Source organism: Epinephelus fuscoguttatus, linkage group LG15, assembly GCF_011397635.1.
Source record: "Epinephelus fuscoguttatus linkage group LG15, E.fuscoguttatus.final_Chr_v1".
In the NCBI taxonomy this organism is placed as follows: domain Eukaryota; kingdom Metazoa; phylum Chordata; class Actinopteri; order Perciformes; family Serranidae; genus Epinephelus; species Epinephelus fuscoguttatus.
Window position 1 is genome coordinate 26,286,652 of NC_064766.1, and position 10,855 is coordinate 26,297,506.

Sequence of the window (10,855 nt, forward strand, 5' to 3'; positions counted from 1 at the left end):
GTGGTTACTGTGTGGTGAGGTTTTGGCGATTAAAAAAATATAATGTTTGGGCTTAAAATATACAGTTTGAGGGGCACAATTATGGCAGGAAATGCAGAGATGTTAGGCCACTATCCCACCCATGTTTGGAAGCTAAAAAACTGCTGAAAACACCCATATTTGGTACCGGCTTTGTTGTTTGTTGGTCTCAAACAGTGATCTGCAGCTTAGCAGGGGCCTCGCCTTGATGACAAACTATCAATCATTCCCTCCACGACACTTTAGAAATGCTGATGTGACGTCTATGGATTGTGCAAATGAAACAAAACTGTTCTCACAAACTTCTTGTACGTTTTCCTACGCAAAGTAGTGCACCCAAATTCGTACCTGTCCCACGTACTCTGAATGTCTGCCATCACATGACCAGTGCACTAAGGGGAGTGAACAATGAAGCCATCGCAAGAACCTGGACTGTAACCTGGAATTGCACGTCCATAATCGTGTGAACTTTGAGTGAATTTTAAGTCCTTTTAAGGTACATTCTTGCGATGTTTCTTTCCCTAAACTAACCACAGTAACCTCCTAACCTAACCTCGATAACTTTACTTGAATTACATACCTGTACATCAAGGATGTAATGTCATTTGTGGGGTGCTAATTTGTTGGATATCATACATGCCAACTTTTCCTTCCAGCGAATAGCAACAACTTTCTGGTAATTGACGCAAATTATACCAACTCGGCCTCTGTCCAAAGTCATCAAAATCCAGTGCTTGGGCAGTGACTTGCAGTGTTAGACACTGACAAAAAAAAGCGTCCTGTAATGTTGCCATGATATGTGGCCAGTCGGCGTTATAGTTTAATGGCGTTCAGTGGCATCAGGGGGACACGCGGCAGGACAAGAATGAAAGTTAAGGTGGCAAAACTCTATGTAGAGCCTAGTAAGTTCCCGTAGTGCGTTATATTAAAAGAGACTGTATGTAAATGGTAAATTTCCTGTGAAAATACAGGTGTATTTTGAAAACAGACAATGCATGTAGCAGAACTTGACACGGTGTCCCAGAACGTCAACCCAGGGTACCTTTCACGCTGTATCTGGACGTGGAAGATCCATGACCAAACACTGATATGTGATGAGGTCGGTATGAGAATGTCTTAATTATACATTCTTCATATGTCTGATGGATCACTGTCTCCACATGTGTCTCTCGATATTCTCACAAAGGCTGGCTTTGGCAATCAGGAGGAAAGCAGACTCGAAAGGAGTCAGTAGCTGAGATCTAACACATACCTTTGTATGCAGATAATTCATTATTTATCTTTACCAACCCTACATTTTTATTCATAAAGCAGTTAACATATAACTAAATTCAGGAGCTGAATATTTCCGTTCAACATGTCGGCACACCTTGTTGATATTTACTGGTTTCCACCTAAAATAGCTTAGGACACTATAAATATTCATGTCAATACAATCTGAAACCAGCACTGAAGTAGGATAAACCGAATGATTTTCTTTATTTTTGTGTCATGCACACAAAGTGCCAAACTCTAATGGGTTTATGAGACACAAAAGTATAGTTTCAGTGGTCAAAACATTTAATTACACTTAATCTGATTACAAAACTCCAGGTTATTTTGGTTTTTACCAAAATATTCTGTCTTCTTTCCCAAGCCTGGCAAATAGAATCTGCACCAAAAAATTCCCGTCCTTCAGCATTACTCTAGTTTTTTTCAAAAGTCATCCAGCCAAAAGACATCAACATAAATGGATGTCATTTGACTTAGAAACACATCCTTTATGTCCTTGTAGACAGTAAAACAAAAAATGAACTTGAGCTCTTGCACAAAGAACTAGATCTGAATCAATGTTCCTCGCTCCGTGTTTCTTTGGGTGGTAGAATAAACTCTGATTTGCGAACAGTATTAAAATCTTTTCATTAAAAAACTGGATAAATATGTCTTCAGCTTCAAGGCTCTGTGCACTGTTACATCTCTACAAGAAAGTGTAGAGGCCTTTTCTCTCCTAATTTGAACAAAGCGTTGTGTCAGCATAGGTTTCATAAAACCCTGTTGCCATTTGCACCCTCGGTGTATTTGACAGTTTTATTCTTGTATTTTTCTTCTCTCTTTTTGTGTGTGTGCTTATATTTGCAATGGGTTAATGGTATATTCTGTATTGTCATCTGAGCCATGTTGTGATGTGAGAAATGTCACATGTTGGCAAAGGTCAGTGAAAAGATAAATAAGTGAGGGTGGCATCAATCTGCTTAACTCTCCACGAGAAAGCAAATAAGCAAAATGTCCGATGTTTCCTTTCTCATTTATTTTTTTAAGTTGTCCTCAGTTGTCTTTGTGAGCTGGCCTCAAACAGACATATATATAATGGATGTCTCCCCGAGGCACACGGGGGGTGGATGGAGTCCAATCAAAGCATCAGGTACATTTTGGCCAATTTCAGACTGAAATAACAGCAGCAGCAGCAGAACGGTCACAGCTTCCTGTTGTCATCTTCCTGTAATTTTCTGTTTGTCCTCTGAGTGACACTCACATGTCCCTCGTAAATTGAATCAGATGGGAACATTGTGTACACACTGTGCCCGGCTTGAATCTAGATGCTATGAGCTTCCCATGACTACTTTAGAACTAATTGCAATTGATGGTTTTGCCCGTAGAGTTCTTTTCATTAGCAGCAGCCTTGTTAGAGCCGTTGACTATCAAATCCTTCCATAGGAGGGATTGATTTAGCCACTTACTTCAGCCACATTACACATTAGCGTAAGCTTTACAATTTAATTTGTTCAATTTTCCATGGAATGTAGGCTGAGTCATATGATCTGTTAGGTAACTTCCTTCTGAACATGACAGCTTGACCCATACAGTGCTGATGTGAGTATGAGGAAATTTCACCATTGTAGTTTTTGTAAATGACAAGGTCACCAGTTATTTTTATCACTATCATCTCTGTAGCTGTTTCCCTACAACAGATTATCCCTTTAACATTAGAAATGCCTAAGATCCTTTTTAAGTTATCTTAACATATGATATGATATGATATGATATGATATGATATGATATGATATGATATGATATGATATGATATGATATGATATGATATGATATGATATGATATACAGTACAGGCCAAAAGTTTGGACACACCTTCTCATTCAATGCGTTTTCTTTATTTTCATGACTATTTACATTGTAGATTCTCACTGAAGGCATCAAAACTATGAATGAACACATGTGGAGTTATGTACTTAACAAAAAAAGGTGAAATAACTGAAAACATGTTTTATAATCTAGTTTCTTCAAAATAGCCACCCTTTGCTCTGATTACTGCTTTGCACACTCTTGGCATTCTCTCCATGAGCTTCAAGAGGTAGTCACCTGAAATGGTTTCCACTTCACAGGTGTGCCTTATCAGGGTTAATTAGTGGAATTTCTTGCTTTATCAATGGGGTTGGGACCATCAGTTGTGTTGTGCAGAAGTCAGGTTAATACACAGCCGACAGCCCTATTGGACAACTGTTAAAATTCATATTATGGCAAGAACCAATCAGCTAACTAAAGAAAAACGAATGGCCGTCATTACTTTAAGAAATGAAGGTCAGTCAGTCCGGAAAATTGGAAAAACTTTAAATGTGTCCCCAAGTGGAGTCGCAAAAACCATCAAACGCTACAACGAAACTGGCACACATGAGGACCGACCCAGGAAAGGAAGACCAAGAGTCACCTCTGCTTCTGAGGATAAGTTCATCCGAGTCACCAGCCTCAGAAATCGCAAGTTAACAGCAGCTCAGATCAGAGACCAGATGAATGCCACACAGAGTTCTAGCAGCAGACCCATCTCTAGAACAACTGTTAAGAGGAGACTGCGCAAATCAGGCCTTCATGGTCAAATAGCTGCTAGGAAACCACTGCTAAGGAGAGGCAACAAGCAGAAGAGATTTGTTTGGGCCAAGAAACACAAGGAATGGACATTAGACCAGTGGAAATCTGTGCTTTGGTCTGATGAGTCCAAATTTGAGATCTTTGGTTCCAACCGTCGTGTCTTTGTGAGACGCAGAAAAGGTGAACGGATGGATTCCACATGCCTGGTTCCCACTGTGAAGCATGGAGGAGGAGGTGTGATGGTGTGGGGGTGTTTTGCTGGTGACACTGTTGGGGATTTATTCAAAATTGAAGGCACACTGAACCAGCATGGCTACCACAGCATCCTGCAGCGACATGCCATCCCATCCGGTTTGCGTTTAGTTGGACGATCATTTATTTTTCAACAGGACAATGACCCCAAACACACCTCCAGGCTGTGTAAGGGCTATTTGACCAAGAAGGAGAGTGATGGAGTGCTGCGGCAGATGACCTGGCCTCCACAGTCACCGGACCTGAACCCAGTCGAGATGGTTTGGGGTGAGCTGGACCGCAGAGTGAAGGCAAAGGGGCCAACAAGTGCTAAACACCTCTGGGAACTCCTTCAAGACTGTTGGAAAACCATTTCAGGTGACTACCTCTTGAAGCTCATTGAGAGAATGCCAAGAGTGTGCAAAGCAGTAATCAGAGCAAAGGGTGGCTATTTTGAAGAAACTAGAATATAAAACATGTTTTCAGTTATTTCACCTTTTTTTGTTAAGTACATAACTCCACATGTGTTCATTCATAGTTTTGATGCCTTCAGTGAGAATCTACAATGTAAATAGTCATGAAAATAAAGAAAATGCATTGAATGAGAAGGTGTGTCCAAACTTTTGGCCTGTACTGTAGATGGATAGATGTGAGTACATAAGTGAAAATCTACCAGAATTTGGTTTATAGACACGTCACAGCTGATTTAGTAACACTTCTGACATGCTCATCGAGAGAAAGTGAACCTGCACACCATTTCACACTGTTTAAAGGAAACATGTCGTTCAACCTGGACAGCATTTTTCTGCCTAGTCCTGCCCTACTGTGCTATGATTGGCTGGTACTAACCCTAACCATGACCTCTTTAACACCTCAATGCAACAACATGACAAGCACTAGCCAGTAATGGCAGGTAGCACTAGCCAGTCACAGCACAGTAGTGTGGGACTAGGCAGATCGCTCTTAGGAAACATGTACCACGGGGAATGACTGTATCTGAGTAGCCTATTGTTTCACTTCCAGCTGTAAAAAATCACAAATAAAAGCTTCTAAACCAAAACCTTCACAACTGGGCATGTTTCAGCAGGAACATGATTCAAAATCGGGGAGAAATTTTTAATATCAGCAACCAAGATTACATGTTTTCTTAATGCTGGTATGAAGCTGCATGTAGTAGTGTAGGCCACGTAATGTAAATACTTGCAGTGGTGTACCTGTAGATGACCATAGGAAGAAATCTGTTATGAGCTGATGTCATCTTGTCTTAGGACGCATTTACACCAGCGCTGTTTGGTCCACTTGAAATGAACCCTGGTCCACTTCCACGGATAGTTTGGTTCGTTTGGAGTGGTGTGAACACTCATTCAAACTCTGGTGCGGACCAAATGAGTGATGGTCCGCTTGAAAACTGAGGGTCTCGGTTCACTTGCAAGTGAACCCTGGTGTGGATCGCTTACAGTGGGAAATGCAAACGGACTATCCAGCAAACCAAAGAGGGGAAGCAAACCAAAGAAGGCAAGTGACGTAGAGCGCAGTGCATTTTACAGTGCATTTATATATGATTTACAAACATATACGTGATTTGAAAACTTTTAATATCCCTGCAATACCTCGCTTGGCGTCTGTTTAACCACAGCAGCACATCGTAGTCTCTCGTTCTCCGCCGTCTTTTTACGGTACTGCTGCATTCGTCTCATGTACAGAGCAACATGCTGGATAGCTCGCTGCCTCGCCTGCTGCTCATACTGGGCGGCTTCTTGTGAAAAAACAATTAGGTCTGAACACCAAAGTAAAAACAGAAATCCCAAGACTGCATAAATTTGGTGTTGCTCCATTATTTTTGTGGTGACCAAGCCGGTTGAAGGGGATGGATTTCCATTTTCGGTCATGGCCAATCGATGAGCAGGGTTTTCTTCTCCCTTATGCTTTTTTTCTTTTTGGTCAGTGGTTGTTTCGGGAAATACCACCCCCAAACAAGCAGCTGTTGTAACTGCGTGATGTTGTCCAGGCGGTTTGGTCCACTTAAAAAAGTGCAGTGTGAAAGTAAGCCGAACCAAATGAAGGTGTGAAATTTTTCGTAACATAGTCTATACGACAGAAAATCATAAAAAGCATAAAAGGCCCCCATTAAAGTATGAAAGTAAAAGTGCCCACTCTGCAGGCAAAATGGCCTCTGTCAGATTATATGTTATACTATTGGATAAATATTACTGGTACATGTAAGCATGTTAATGCACCAGCTACTGTTTGGTAGTTTATTTTACTGCCTACCAATGTATCTTATTTGATATACTGATTATCCTGCAACAATCTCCAAAGTAACTTGTGACTACAGTGGTCAGATATGGAGTTAAAAGTACATTATATTCCTCAGAGGTGTAGTGCAGGGCCGTATAGCTATTGGGTATAAAATCAAAACACTCAAATACAGCACAAGTACAGTACAGGCCAAAAGTTTGGACACACCTTCTCATTCAATGCGTTTTCTTTATTTTCATGACTATTTACATTGTAGATTCTCACTGAAGGCATCAAAACTATGAATGAACACATGTGGAGTTATGTACTTAACAACAAAAGGTGAAATAACTGAAAACATGTTTTATATTCTAGTTTCTTCAAAATAGCCACCCTTTGCTCTGATTACTGCTTTGCACACTCTTGGCATTCTCTCCATGAGCTTCAAGAGGTAGTCACCTGAAATGGTTTTCCAATAGTCTTGAAGGAGTTCCCAGAGGTGTTTAGCACTTGTTGGCCCCTTTGCCTTCACTCTGCGGTCCAGCTCACCCCAAACCATCTCGATTGGGTTCAGGTCCGGTGACTGTGGAGGCCAGGTCATCTGCCGCAGCACTCCATCACTCTCCTTCTTGGTCAAATAGCCCTTACACAGCCTGGAGGTGTGTTTGGGGTCATTGTCCTGTTGAAAAATAAATGATCGTCCAACTAAACGCAAACCGGATGGGATGGCATGTCGCTGCAGGATGCTGTGGTAGCCATGCTGGTTCAGTGTGCCTTCAATTTTGAATAAATCCCCAACAGTGTCACCAGCAAAACACCATCACACCTCCTCCTCCATGCTTCACAGTGGGAACCAGGCATGTGGAATCCATCCGTTCACCTTTTCTGCGTCTCACAAAGACACGGCGGTTGGAACCAAAGATCTCAAATTTGGACTCATCAGACCAAAGCACAGATTTCCACTGGTCTAATGTCCATTCCTTGTGTTTCTTGGCCCAAACAAATCTCTTCTGCTTGTTGCCTCTCCTTAGCAGTGGTTTCCTAGCAGCTATTTGACCATGAAGGCCTGATTTGCGCAGTCTCCTCTTAACAGTTGTTCTAGAGATGGGTCTGCTGCTAGAACTCTGTGTGGCATTCATCTGGTCTCTGATCTGAGCTGCTGTTAACTTGCGATTTCTGAGGCTGGTGACTCGGATGAACTTATCCTCAGAAGCAGAGGTGACTCTTGGTCTTCCTTTCCTGGGTCGGTCCTCATGTGTGCCAGTTTCGTTGTAGCGCTTGATGGTTTTTGCGACTGCACTTGGGGACACATTTAAAGTTTTTGCAATTTTCCGGACTGACTGACCTTCATTTCTTAAAGTAATGATGGCCCCTCGTTTTTCTTTAGTTAGCTGATTGGTTCTTGCCATAATATGAATTTTAACAGTTGTCCAATAGGGCTGTCGGCTGTGTATTAACCTGACTTCTGCACAACACAACTGATGGTCCCAACCCCATTGATAAAGCAAGAAATTCCACTAATTAACCCTGATAAGGCACACCTGTGAAGTGGAAACCATTTCAGGTGACTACCTCTTGAAGCTCATGGAGAGAATGCCAAGAGTGTGCAAAGCAGTAATCAGAGCAAAGGGTGGCTATTTTGAAGAAACTAGAATATAAAACATGTTTTCAGTTATTTCACCTTTTTTTCTTAAGTACATAACTCCACATGTGTTCATTCATAGTTTTGATGCCTTCAGTGAGAATCTACAATGTAAATAGTCATGAAAATAAAGAAAACGCATTGAATGAGAAGGTGTGTCCAAACTTTTGGCCTGTACTGTACGTTGGAGCTGTATTTAAGGGTTGTCCTTGAGTAAATGTACTTCCTCTCCAGCACTGATTTTTAAGGAGATTCTCAGGATACGCCACAAACAGCAGCACACGTGGCACAGCGAAGGTTTATGCCTTTTTCACAGGTCTTTGGACGACAGGGTGCAAATCTCATCCCAGTGAGCAAACCTGGTCAAGGTACAGTTAGGTAATGGTCCCACTGACGATGAACTATCACCCTTGTCTTTTTTTCTCAAGAGTCCCTTCATGTTTCAAAGCAGAATGACAATGGAAACTGCCAAAAGCAAAACAAAAGCACTTCACACGCTGTTGACAGTATCCTCTAAAATATCAACAAGTGGTGGAAACTCAGTTTTCTGGCTGGACTGAATAGATTCGATTCAGACTCCCAAAACAAAGGAATCTTTTACATGAGGATTATTATGTAACACACTGATGCCCTGTCTTTTTCAATGCGAGTGCCTCGGAGCGCTTCGGCACTGCCCGGAGGGTTATGAAGAAGGAGGAGGGGCGGGGGGCGTTATCTGATCACAGATGTGTGTCAGATAGAAAAATGCTTCTGGTCAGGCCAAGTCATTAGACACACCACACACTCACTTGTTTGGTAACCAGTTTGGGATGCAAAAGTAGGACACTTAACCACAGAGAACCTTAGCTGTCATTGTTATGAGGCTGTCAGATTTTGTTTGTTTGATTGTTTATTTGTTTGTTTTAAATGAATGGGTTGTTAATGCTATTAAAAACCCATTCATTTAATGCCTTTTAGAATAATGTATTTACATATATTTTGCTCCTTTTCAAGTTATTTTAATGATGTGGTTCTGATATCCAAGGTGTTGAAATCGGTTAATATCTTTTAATTCATTTATTTATTCATTCATTTATTTATTCATTAGCCTACTTATTTTCAAGACCAGTATATAGGAGAAAGGCTGCCACATTTATACAGTGGCAAATAAATATTACTTTGATTCTTATTAATTGACATAGACTGTGCTTAAACATACAAAATTGCATGTAAAGACTATGCTAATATAATGCATCATATTTGTCATATTATTGCAGTGCTTAATCTCACTGCAGGCTTTAACTGCTGATAGCACCTTTCTCAATGGGATGAATTAGCACCGTAAATGAGTGGGAAAGTTCTTTCTTTTTAATCATAAATATTTTATGTGTGATTTTAAAAAAAAAAAAAGAACGGAAAGGACGAGTTTTCTTAATAGAGAGAAGAATGAAAATTAAACTCAACTAAAAGTAGATCTTCAGTAATTAAAAGACTCACTGAATTCATTTCCATCCTCACTGGTGCCAAGTACATCCAGCGGACTAATTTAATGAATTTCACATGACTGGCCGGAAAATAAATAAATCTAATTATCAGCCTGTTTTGGAAAACTGCAGCTGATGTTTTTTTATATTTGCTATTTTTCTCTCTGATTTGAAATGGGCCATTCCCCCGCACTACCATCCATGTCGCTCCTTACTCCCTCTGTGGGCCTGGTGAGGGTATAGACAGACACTAATCCTCCAAAACAAACAATTGCGAGGTAGTTTTCATAGAAGGCTTTGAGGTTTTTTACTTAAAACCTCTGTCAGTTCCTTGTGTTTTCCGAGGCCCCTGTCTCTCCCAATCCCCTCTGGCATTTTAGGAAACATCAGTATGCTGAAAACTGCTGCTTGTTGCTGATGGAAACTTGGTTGTGAAGAGTGGCAGGAGTGAAACTTAGAGTAAATGTGCCATAAAACCAAAACAGAGGGCTAAAATAAATGCCATTTAAGAATAAAAATACTGATAATTGAATGTTAAATATTCACACATGAGATTCCTTGTGTGTGTGCAGTGAATAAAATTGTAATCTGTTGCTGAAATGAGTGTCATTTCCACACAGGTCACAGTTTTAACTTAGCAGCAACAACCATAGTGGAAGTAAGTTGCCTTTAGACAACAAGGTGCTGCATGGTGGTTTCATTAGCTCAGCAACACTCTTTGTCTTATTGCACCTGATGGAGCCACAGACTGTATAAAAAAATGGCCATAACTACTGTGATGCCACCTATTGGTTTGGCATTTTGGATGTCGTCATCTTGAAATTTTGGAGCCAGAAGTGACCATATTTGGAGGAGAGGGTGGGGATAACCCTAACATTAGCTGTTAGCTTAGTTAGCATGGTGCTTCTGCAGCTGTGGTTATGGTGTGGAGATGATACTAACAATAATGCTTATTTTTATTGGCATGAAACAGGATTTAACCATTCAAAGAAAATTCACTCTCTCAGCAATCCTAAATCTGAAAAAATTTAGTACAACCAAATAGGCAACCAAAACATTACAATTAACTTTCATGAACTGAAAACACACTGAAATAACAACAGCCATGACTACGCCTTTATTCTTTGAATCTACGCTTATAGCATTGTTACGTTACCTAACCAACAGTGTTTGGCAAGTTACTCTCAAAATGTAACATATTACTAGTTACCTTTCTTTAAAAGTGATAAGTTACAATATAATATTACTCTTTACGTAGAGTATTAAGTTACTTATTACATTACTTTATTGCATTACTTTTTTACTCATGAATAGAAACACACTGGACATGATAACACACACGATCACCGGCACCCTTCTATAAAGGAGCATATAATAAATGATGTGACAACACACAGCAACCCTCA